We start from the raw sequence: 10037 nt of genomic DNA, 5'->3' as shown, positions 1-10037 counted from the left end.
AAAGATGCTTCTTTAAGACCTTGTCTGGATTTCAGGGAGCTGAACCGTATCACGATGCGTGACCCATATCCGCTTCCTCTGATCCCGGACCTGTTTAACCAGATTGTTGGGGCTAAAGTTTTTTCTAAGTTGGATTTAAGAGGGGCATACAACCTAGTCAGGGTCAGGGAAGGGGACGAATGGAAGACGGCCTTCAATACCCCTGAGGGTCATTTCGAGAATTTGGTTATGCCCTTTGGTTTGATGAATGCTCCAGCCGTCTTCCAACATTTTGTTAACAGCATTTTTTTATCATTTAATGGGGAAATTTGTACTGGTGTATCTAGATGACATTTGGATTTTTTCTCCTGATTTCAAGACTCATCGGGACCACCTTTGTCAGGTCTTGCTGATTCTGCGGGAGAATAAATTGTACGCTAAACTGGAGAAATGTGTGTTTGCAGTTCCGGAGATTCAATTTCTTGGTTTTCTTCTCTCCGCTTCTGGTTTTCGGATGGACCCTGAGAAGGTCTGTGCTGTGCTTGATTAGGAGCTTCCTGAGAATCAGAAGGCACTGATGCAGTTTTTGGGTTTTGCCAATTATTACAGAAAGTTCATTTTGAATTATTCCTCTGTTGTTAAGCCACTCACTGATATGACTAAAAAGGGGGTGGATTTTTCCTCGTGGTCGGTAGATGTGCTTAAAGGCTTTTCTAGTATTAAAGAGAGTTTTGCTTCCGCTCCCATTTTGGTACAACCTGATGTCTCTCTACTTTTTATTGTTGAGGTGGATGCTTCTGAGGTGGGTGTGGGTGCGGTCTTATCCCAGGGTCCCTCTCCTGCCAAAAGGCGACCGTGTGCCTTTTTCTCAAGGAATCTCTCCTCTGCAGAGAGAAATTACGATGTGGGAGATAGGGAGTTGTTGGCCATCAAATTAGCTTTTGAAGAATGGCGCCATTGGTTAGAGGGAGCCAGACACCCTAATACCGTGTTTACCGACCATAAGAATCTGGCCTACTTGGAATCGGCCAAGCGTCTGAACCAGAGACAGGTCTTTGTTCTTTTCTAGGTTTAATTTTGTTGTTACGTTTTGCCCTTGGGTTAAAAATGTGAAGGCAGATGCCCTGTATTGTTGTTTTCCGGGAGGGGGGAACTTTGTAGACCGGGGTCCCATTTTGGCTGAAGGGGTGGTCATCTCTGCTCTTTATCCTAATTTGGAGGCAGAGGTTCAGGCAGCCCAGGCAGAGGCTCCTGATTTTTGTCCTCCTGGGAGGTTGTTTGTGCCTCTCGCTTTACGACACAAGGTTTTTAAGGAGCACCACGATACTGTCCTTGCTGGGCACCCGAGGAGTAGAGCCACAGTGGATCTCTTTGCTTGGAGATTCTGGTGGCCGGCTCTTCATAAGACGGTTGAGGGTTTTGTGGCAGCCTGCCAGACCTGCGCTCGTGCCAAGGTCCCTCATTCACGGCCATCGGGTTCTCTCCTCCCGTTACCCATTCCTTCCTGTCCTTGGATGTATCTGTCCATGGACTTCATTACGGACCTGCCTCGTTCCTCGGGGAAGACTGTGATTCTGGTGGTAGTGGACCGTTTTAGCAAAATGGCGCATTTCATTCCCTTTCCTAGGTTACCTAATGCTAAGACGCTGGCGCAAGCGTTTGTTGATCACATTGTTAAATTGCATGGCATTCCTTCAGACATGGTTTCTAATAGGGGCACGCAATTTGTTTCCAGATTCTGGAAGGCCTTCTGTTCTCGCTTGGGGGTTCGGTTGTCGTTCTCTTCTGCTTTTCACCCGCAGTCGAATGGTCAGACCGAACGCGTCAATCAGAATGTGGAGACATATCTGCGCTGTTTTGTGGCGGAGAATCAGGAGGATTGGTATTTTTTTTTGTCCCTTGCTGAGTTTGCTTTAAATAACCGTCGCCAGGAGTCCTCTGATAAGTCACCATTTTTTGGTGCATATGGGTTTCATCCGCAGTTTGGGACATTCTCTGGAGAGGGGTCTTCTGGTTTACCTGATGAGGAGAGATTTTCCTCGTCTTTGTCATTTATTTGGCAAAAGATTCAGGGAAATCTGAAGAGGATGAGTGAGAGATATAAGCGTGTGGCGGATAAGAGACGTGTGCCTGGTCCGGACCTGAATGTGGGTGATTTGGTGTGGTTGTCTACAAAGAATATCAAACTGAAGGTTCCCTCCTGGAAGTTGGGTCCTAAGTTTATTGGGCCTTACAAGATCTTGTCCGTCATCAATCCCGTTGCCTTCTGTCTTGATCTTCCTCAGACTTGGAAGATCCATAATGTCTTTCACAGGTCCCTATTAAAACCTTATGTCTAACCCACTGTACCCTCCTCTTTGCCTCCTCCTCTGATTTTTGTTGATGGTAATCTTGAATTTCATGTCTCTAGGATTGTGGATTCTCGCATTATCCGCGGTTCTCTTCAGTACCTCGTTCATTGGGAGGGTTATGGTCCTGAGGAGAGGATGTGGGTCCCAGTGGCGGACATTAAGGCCACTCGTATCATCAGGGCTTTCCATAGCTCTCATCCTGAGAAGGTGGGCTCTGAGTGTCCAGAGTCTACCCATAGAGGGAGGGGTACTGTCACCGCCAGTTCTGTGAGAAGGTCTGGCAGACGTTCTTCTCTACCTCTTGTATGACGTTCTTTGTTTTGGTTTCACTTTGTCATCTCCTTTGCTTCTGCCAGGTGTCACTTATTTTGACTAATCGTCTTCCTTTATATTCCCTCCCGTACTGCCTCACTTTGCGGTTTATACTACTTCCTGGATGAAGTGTTCACTGCTGGAGGCTGCTGCTGCTGCTGTTTGCTCAGATAAGTCTTTTCCTTTATTGTGTTTCCTTGCTGGCTTGATTCTAGGTGCCCCTCACTCCGTCCGTATTAAGTGCAGGGAGCTGGTGGTCGTGTCCCCTCACTATTATAGGGTTTTCAGGTGTCACACAGTCTTAGGTACGTGGGCATGCAATCATCTACCATTGAGACCCTTGCATGTGCATAGCAGTCAGGGAGAGCTCTTAGGGTTTTAAAGGGCTCACCTATATGCTCCTTAGTTTGGGATCAAGCCAGTCGGTCGTTTATTTATAAGTTCCAGCTATCTGCAACTTCATCCGTGACAGTACCTCACACAGTAACCATAATATATAGCTAACCACATACAGTACAGACCAAAAGTTTGGACACACCTTCTCATTCAAAGAGTTTTCTTTATTTTCATGACTATGAAAATTGTAGATTCACACTGAAGGCATCAAAACTATGAATTAACACATGTGGAATTATATACATAACAAACAAGTGTGAAACAACTGAAAATATGTCATATTCTAGGTTCTTCAAAGTAGCCACCTTTTGCTTTGATTACTGCTTTGCACACTCTTGGTATTCTCTTGATGAGCTTCAAGAGGTAGTCCCCTGAAATAGTTTTCACTTCACAGGTGTGCCCTGTCAGGTTTAATAAGTGGGATTTCTTGCCTTATAAATGGGGTTGGGACCATCAGTGGCGTTGAGGAGAAGTCAGGAGGATACACAGCTGATAGTCCTACTGAATAGACAGCCAAAAAATTGGGAAAACTTTGAAAGTAACGGCTATTTGACCATGAAGGAGAGTGATGGGGTGCTGCGCCAGATGACCTGGCCTCCACAGTCACCGGACCTGAACCCAATCGAGATGGTTTGGAGTGAGCTGGACCGCAGAGTGAAGGCAAAAGGGCCAACAAGTGCTAAGCATCTCTGGGAACTCCTTCAAGACTGTTGGAAGACCATTTCAGGGGACTACCTCTTGAAGCTCATCAAGAGAATGCCAAGAGTGTGCAAAGCAGTAATTAAAGCAAAAGGTGGCTACTTTGAAGAACCTAGAATATGACATATTTTCAGTTGTTTCACACTTGTTTGTCATGTATATAATTCCACATGTGTTAATTCATAGTTTTGATGCCTTCATAGTCATGAAAATAAAGAAAACTCTTTGAATGAGAAGGTGTGTCAAAACTTTTGGTCTGTACTGTATATCTGTACATACTGCACTATTATACCTTGTACTTCTCACATCAGCACACTGCTCTCTCTCTCTCTCTCTATATACACTCACCTAAAGAATTATTAGGAACACCTGTTCTATTTCTCATTAATGCAATTATCTAGTCAACCAATCACATGGCAGTTGCTTCAATGCATTTAGGGTTGTGGTCCTGGTCAAGACAATCTCCTGAACTCCAAACTGAATGTCAGAATGGGAAAGAAAGGTGATTTAAGCAATTTTGAGCGTGGCATGGTTGTTGGTGCCAGACGGGCCGGTCTGAGTATTTCACAATCTGCTCAGTTACTGGGATTTTCACGCACAACCATTTCTAGGATTTACAAATAATGGTGTGAAAATGGAAAAACATCCAGTATGCGGCAGTCCTGTGGGCAAAAATGCCTTGTGAATGCTAGAGGTCAGAGGAGAATGGGCCGACTGATTCAAGCTGATAGAAGAGCAACGTTGACTGAAATAACCACTCGTTACAACCGAGGTATGCAGCAAAGCATTTGTGAAGCCACAACGCGCACAACCTTGAGGCGGATGGGCTACAACAGCAGAAGACCCCACCGGGTACCACTCATCTCCACTACAAATAGGAAAAAGAGGCTACAATTTGCACGAGCTCACCAAAATTGGACTGTTGAAGACTGGAAAAATGTTGCCTGGTCTGATGAGTCTCGATTTCTGTTGAGACATTTAAATGGTAGAGTCCAAATTTGGCATAAACAGAATGGAAACATGTATCCATCATGTCTTGTTACCACTGTGCAGGTTGGTGGTGGTGGTGTAATGGTGTGGGAGATGTTTTCTGGGCTACCTGAGCATTGTTTCTGACCATGTCCATCCCTTCATGACCACCATGTACCCATCCTCTGATGGCTACTTCCAGCAGGATTATGCACCATGTCACAAAGCTCGAATCATTTCAAATTGGTTTCTTGAACATGACAATGAGTTCACTGTACTAAAATGGCCCCCACTGTCACCAGATCTCAACCCAATGGAGCATCTTTGGGATGTGGTGGAACGGGAGCTTCGTGCCCTGGATGTGCATCCCTCAAATCTCCATCAACTGCAAGATGCTATCCTATCAATATGGGCCAACATTTCTAAAGAATGCTATCAGCAACTTGTGGAATCAATGCCACGTAGAATTAAGGCAGTTCTGAAGGCAAAAGGGGGTCCAACACCGTATTAGTATGGTGTTCCTAATAATTCTTTAGGTGAGTGTATATATGTATATACACTGCTCAAAAAAATAAAGGGAACACTTAAACAACACAATGTAACTCCAAGTCAATAACACTTCTGTGAAATCAAACTGTCCACTTAGGAAGCAACACTGAGTGACAATCAATTTCACATGCTGTTGTGCAAATGGGATAGACAACAGGTGGAAATTATAGGCAATTAGCAAGACACCCCCAATAAAGGAGTGGTTCTGCAGGTGGTGAACACAGACTACTTCTCAGTTCCTATGCTTCCTGGCTGATGTTTTGGTCACTTTTGAATGCTGGCGGTGCTTTCACTCTAGTGGTAGCATGAGACGGAGTCTACAACCCACACAAGTGGCTCAGGTAGTGCAGCTTATCCAGGATGGCACATCAATGCGAGCTGTGGCAAGAAGGTTTGCTGTGTCTATCAGCGTAGTGTCCAGAGCATGGAGGCGCTACCAGGAGACAGGCCAGTACATCAGGAGACGTGGAGGAGGCCGTAGGAGGGCAACAACCCAGCAGCAGGACCGCTACCTCCGCCTTTGTGCAAGGAGGAACAGGAGGAGCACTGCCAGAGCCCTGCAAAATGACCTCCAGCAGGCCACAAATGTGCATGTGTCTGCTCAAACGGTCAGAAACAGACTCCATGAGGGTGATATGAGGGCCCGACGTCCACAGGTGGGGGTTGTGCTTACAGCCCAACACCGTGCAGGACGTTTGGCATTTGCCAGAGAACACCAAGATTGGCAAATTTGCCACTGGCGCCCTGTGCTCTTCACAGATGAAAGCAGGTTCACACTGAGCACATGTGACAGATGTGACAGAGTCTGGAGACGCCGTGGAGAACGTTCTGCTGCCTGCAACATCCTCCAGCATGACCGGTTTGGCATTGGGTCAGTAATGGTGTAGGGTGGCATTTCTTTGGAGGGCCGCACAGCCCTCCATGTGCTCGCCAGAGGTAGCCTGACTGCCATTAGGTACCGAGATGAGATCCTCAGACCCCTTGTGAGACCATATGCTGGTGCGGTTGGCCCTGGGTTCCTCCTAATGCAAGACAATGCTAGACCTCATGTGGCTGGAGTGTGTCAGCAGTTCCTGCAAGACGAAGGCATTGATGCTACGGACTGGCCTGCCCGTTCCCCAGACCTGAATCCAATTGAGCACATCTGGGACATCATGTCTCGCTCTATCCACCAACGTCACATTGCACCACAGACTATCCATGAGTTGGCAGATGCTTTAGTCCAGGTCTGGGAGGAGATCCCTCAGGAGACCGTCCGCCACCTCATCAGGAGCATGCACAGGCGTTGTAGGGAGGTCATACAGGCACAGGGAGGCCACACACACTACTGAGCCTCATTTTGACTTGTTTTAAGGACATTACATCAAAGTTGGATCAGCCTGTAGTGTGTTTTTCTACTTTAATTTTGAGTGTGACTCCAAATCCAGACCTCCATGGGTTGAAAAATTTGATTTCCATTTTTTTATTTTTGTGTGATTTTGTTGTCAGCACATTCAACTATGTAAAGAACAAAGTATTTCAGAAGAATATTTAATTAACTCAGATCTAGGATGTGTTATTTTTGTGTTCCATTTATTTTTTTGAGCAGTGTATATATACTATATATATATATATATATAATACCACAAATATTGCAGCAGCACAGTCAGATGTTGTGCACTGGGTGCAAAAAATCCTCACAGAGGCTGGCTTCTCCTCCAGGATATATATTCAACGAATGAAGAGGCAGCACTTCCAGTTATTTGGTGATAGGGTGACGACCCCAAACTTTATTCCAGCAACGTTTCAGCCTTCTCAATGAGGCCTTTGTCAAGCTACAACAGTGCTATACTGTGGGGTTTATATACCCACAATCTATTACAAATTTGTGCAATTAGTGAAACCACATGTTGACAATAAAAATCACATGATCATCAAAACGTCACATTATCACATGACTATCTGTGTACACATACTCTGCATGTCTAAAAACTTTCATATAAAAGTTATAACATCATTCAATAGTGAAGATCCTACATCATAGGTTTTATTCAAATTATACAAAGTGATCAAATGTGCTGTATCATTATCCCTCGTGTCCAACTTCTGATTAAACACATGTAAACATAAAAGTGCTCCATACAATAAGGGTTGAAATCACAATTCACGATGCAGCTGCATCATATTAAGCTTTAAAAACTTTTTGGAACTAACCGTCATGGACCAGCCAGGCGCGCCAGCATCAGCGCCGCCAGTCAGGCGCATGCGCCGCGTCATGCGTCACCCGTCCACCTCCCCACGACGCCGCGTCATCACGCACGCACCCTGGAACGCAACTTCGCCCAGTGGAGCGCATCGTGAGCGCAGCGGCGGCGGGGGGAGGGAAAGAGAAGACACCTGACCGGACACACTGCCATGGCGTTGAGGGGGCGTGTCAGTGGCCATGGTAACACAATGTAAATCAATACAGAAAGAGGGGAACATCAAGGCAGTCACACAGCGCACAACAGCCCAACCAACCTGTATCCAGATGTGCAAATGGACCCAGGAGTGGCGACCACCACATTATCAGTAAAAGAACCGACGTAGTGACGCCCCCTAGGTCAACATGCACATCCAGAGTGAAAAATCTGTGCAGTTACAATGGGAGGGATCCATCCCATCTCCATGCACTGGGGTATAGTGAATTCTTTCACATGGCCAAAGTTGCTGCTCAGTATAGGCCAGTGTTTCTTAACAACTTTTGCTACCTGATCACTGCCTTCAGTGTAGGTGGAAATAAATGGTATTCTAGCTTGTTCAGTCACTCTCTTGGGGCTCCTAGGCTCCTAGGACTGAACAAGCTAGAATACCATTTATTTCCACCTACACTGAAGGCAGTGATCAGGTAGCAAAGGTTGTTAAGAAACACTGGCCTATACTGAGCAGCAACTTTGGCCATGTGAAAGAATTCACTATACCCCCCCTGATGTCTTACAGGAGAACTGATAGTCTGAGGGACAAATTGGTTAGAGCAGAGGTGGCAGGTGATAAAACCACAGTTCAGACATATATGGGTCGGAAAAAACTTGGGAGCTATCCATGTTTGAACTGTGTAAACTGCAGCTATATGTTGAAGGGAGAAACATTTACACACCCAGTGACCAATAGGGTGTTTGGGATTAGACATTTCTTGACTTGTGATAGTTCATTCGTTGTCTATTTATTGACATGCCCCTGTAGTCTCCTATATGTTGGGGAGACTACCTGTGACGTGAAGACGCGAATAAACTATCACAGGTACTCCATCCGTCAAAAACGGAAAGATCTCCCGGTGCCTAAGCATTTTGTAGAAGCTGGGCACAGGGAAAAGGATCTCAAGTTCAGGGTGATAGATCATATTCCCCCACTTAAAAGGGGAGGCAATAGGGAGAAAAAGTTGAAACGTGAGATTATGTGGATACATAAGTTGCGCACACTTAGGCCTGAAAGTCTTAATGCTGAATGCAGATGGGAATTATGTGGATAGGTAATGTGTAACTTGCTCATCAGACGTGTAGGTGATAATATTCGTTGAGTCGAGTGGGGAGGGTATACAACAGTGCTATTTGGAATCTATTGTATGATAAATACACTTATATACCTTTGGTTTATTTATAGATGGAAGTTTTGAAGAACATAATGACCCTTTGTCTTATGATTGGACGACACCGTATATGGACCACCCCGGTGCGCTGACATAACGGCGACCAGTGGTCTATGCTAAAGAGGGACGTCGATGACAAGTCACGCATTGCACGTTAGGGAAATCCGACCTGCACCAATCTCTACTAAAATGGTATTAGATGAAATCTCTGACCGGGAATCTATAAGCCAGAAGTTGGTTTTATGTATACCAAATTTTAAGTGCATGGAGATGGGATGGATCCCTCCCATTGTAACTGCACAGATTTTTCACTCTGGATGTGCATGTTGACCTAGGGGGCGTCACTACGTCGGTTCTTTTACTGATAATGTGGTGGTCGCCACTCCTGGGTCCATTTGCACATCTGGATACAGGTTGGTTGGGCTGTTGTGCGCTGTGTGACTGCCTTGATGTTCCCCTCTTTCTGTATTGATTTACATTGTGTTACCATGGCCACTGACACGCCCCCTCGACGCCATGGCAGTGTGTCTGGTCATGTGTCTTCTCTTTCCCTCCCCCCGCCGCCGCTGCGCTCACGATGCGCTCCACTGGGCGAAGTTGCGTTCCAGGGTGCGTGCGCGATGACGCGGCGTCGTGGGGAGGTGGACGGGTGACGCATGACGCGGCGCATGCGCCTGACGGACGGGGGGACGCGGATGCTGGCGCGCCTGGCTGGTCCATGACGGTTAGTTCCAAAAAGTTTTTAAAGCTTAATAGGATGCAGCTGCATCGTGAATTGTGATTTTAACCCTTATTGTATGGAGCACTTTTATGTTTACATGTGTTTAATCAGAAGTTGGACACGAGGGATAATGATACAGCACATTTGATCACTTTGTATAATTTGAATAAAACCTATGATGTAGGATCTTCACTATTGAATGATGTTATAACTTTTATATGAAAGTTTTTAGACATGCAGAGTATGTGTACACAGATAGTCATGTGATAATGTGACGTTTTGATGATCATGTGATTTTTATTGTCAACATGTGGTTTCACTAATTGCACAAATTTGTAATGAATTGTGGATATATAAACCCCACAGTATAGCACTGTTGTAGCTTGACAAAGGCCTCATTGAGAAGGCTGAAACGTTGCTGGAATAAAGTTTGGCGTCGTCACCCTATCACCAAATA

This window comes from Bufo bufo, chromosome 8, assembly GCF_905171765.1.
Source record: "Bufo bufo chromosome 8, aBufBuf1.1, whole genome shotgun sequence".
NCBI classification, from domain to species: Eukaryota; Metazoa; Chordata; class Amphibia; order Anura; family Bufonidae; genus Bufo; species Bufo bufo.
The sequence above is the reverse complement of the archived record's forward strand: the minus strand, read 5'-3'. Positions refer to the sequence as shown.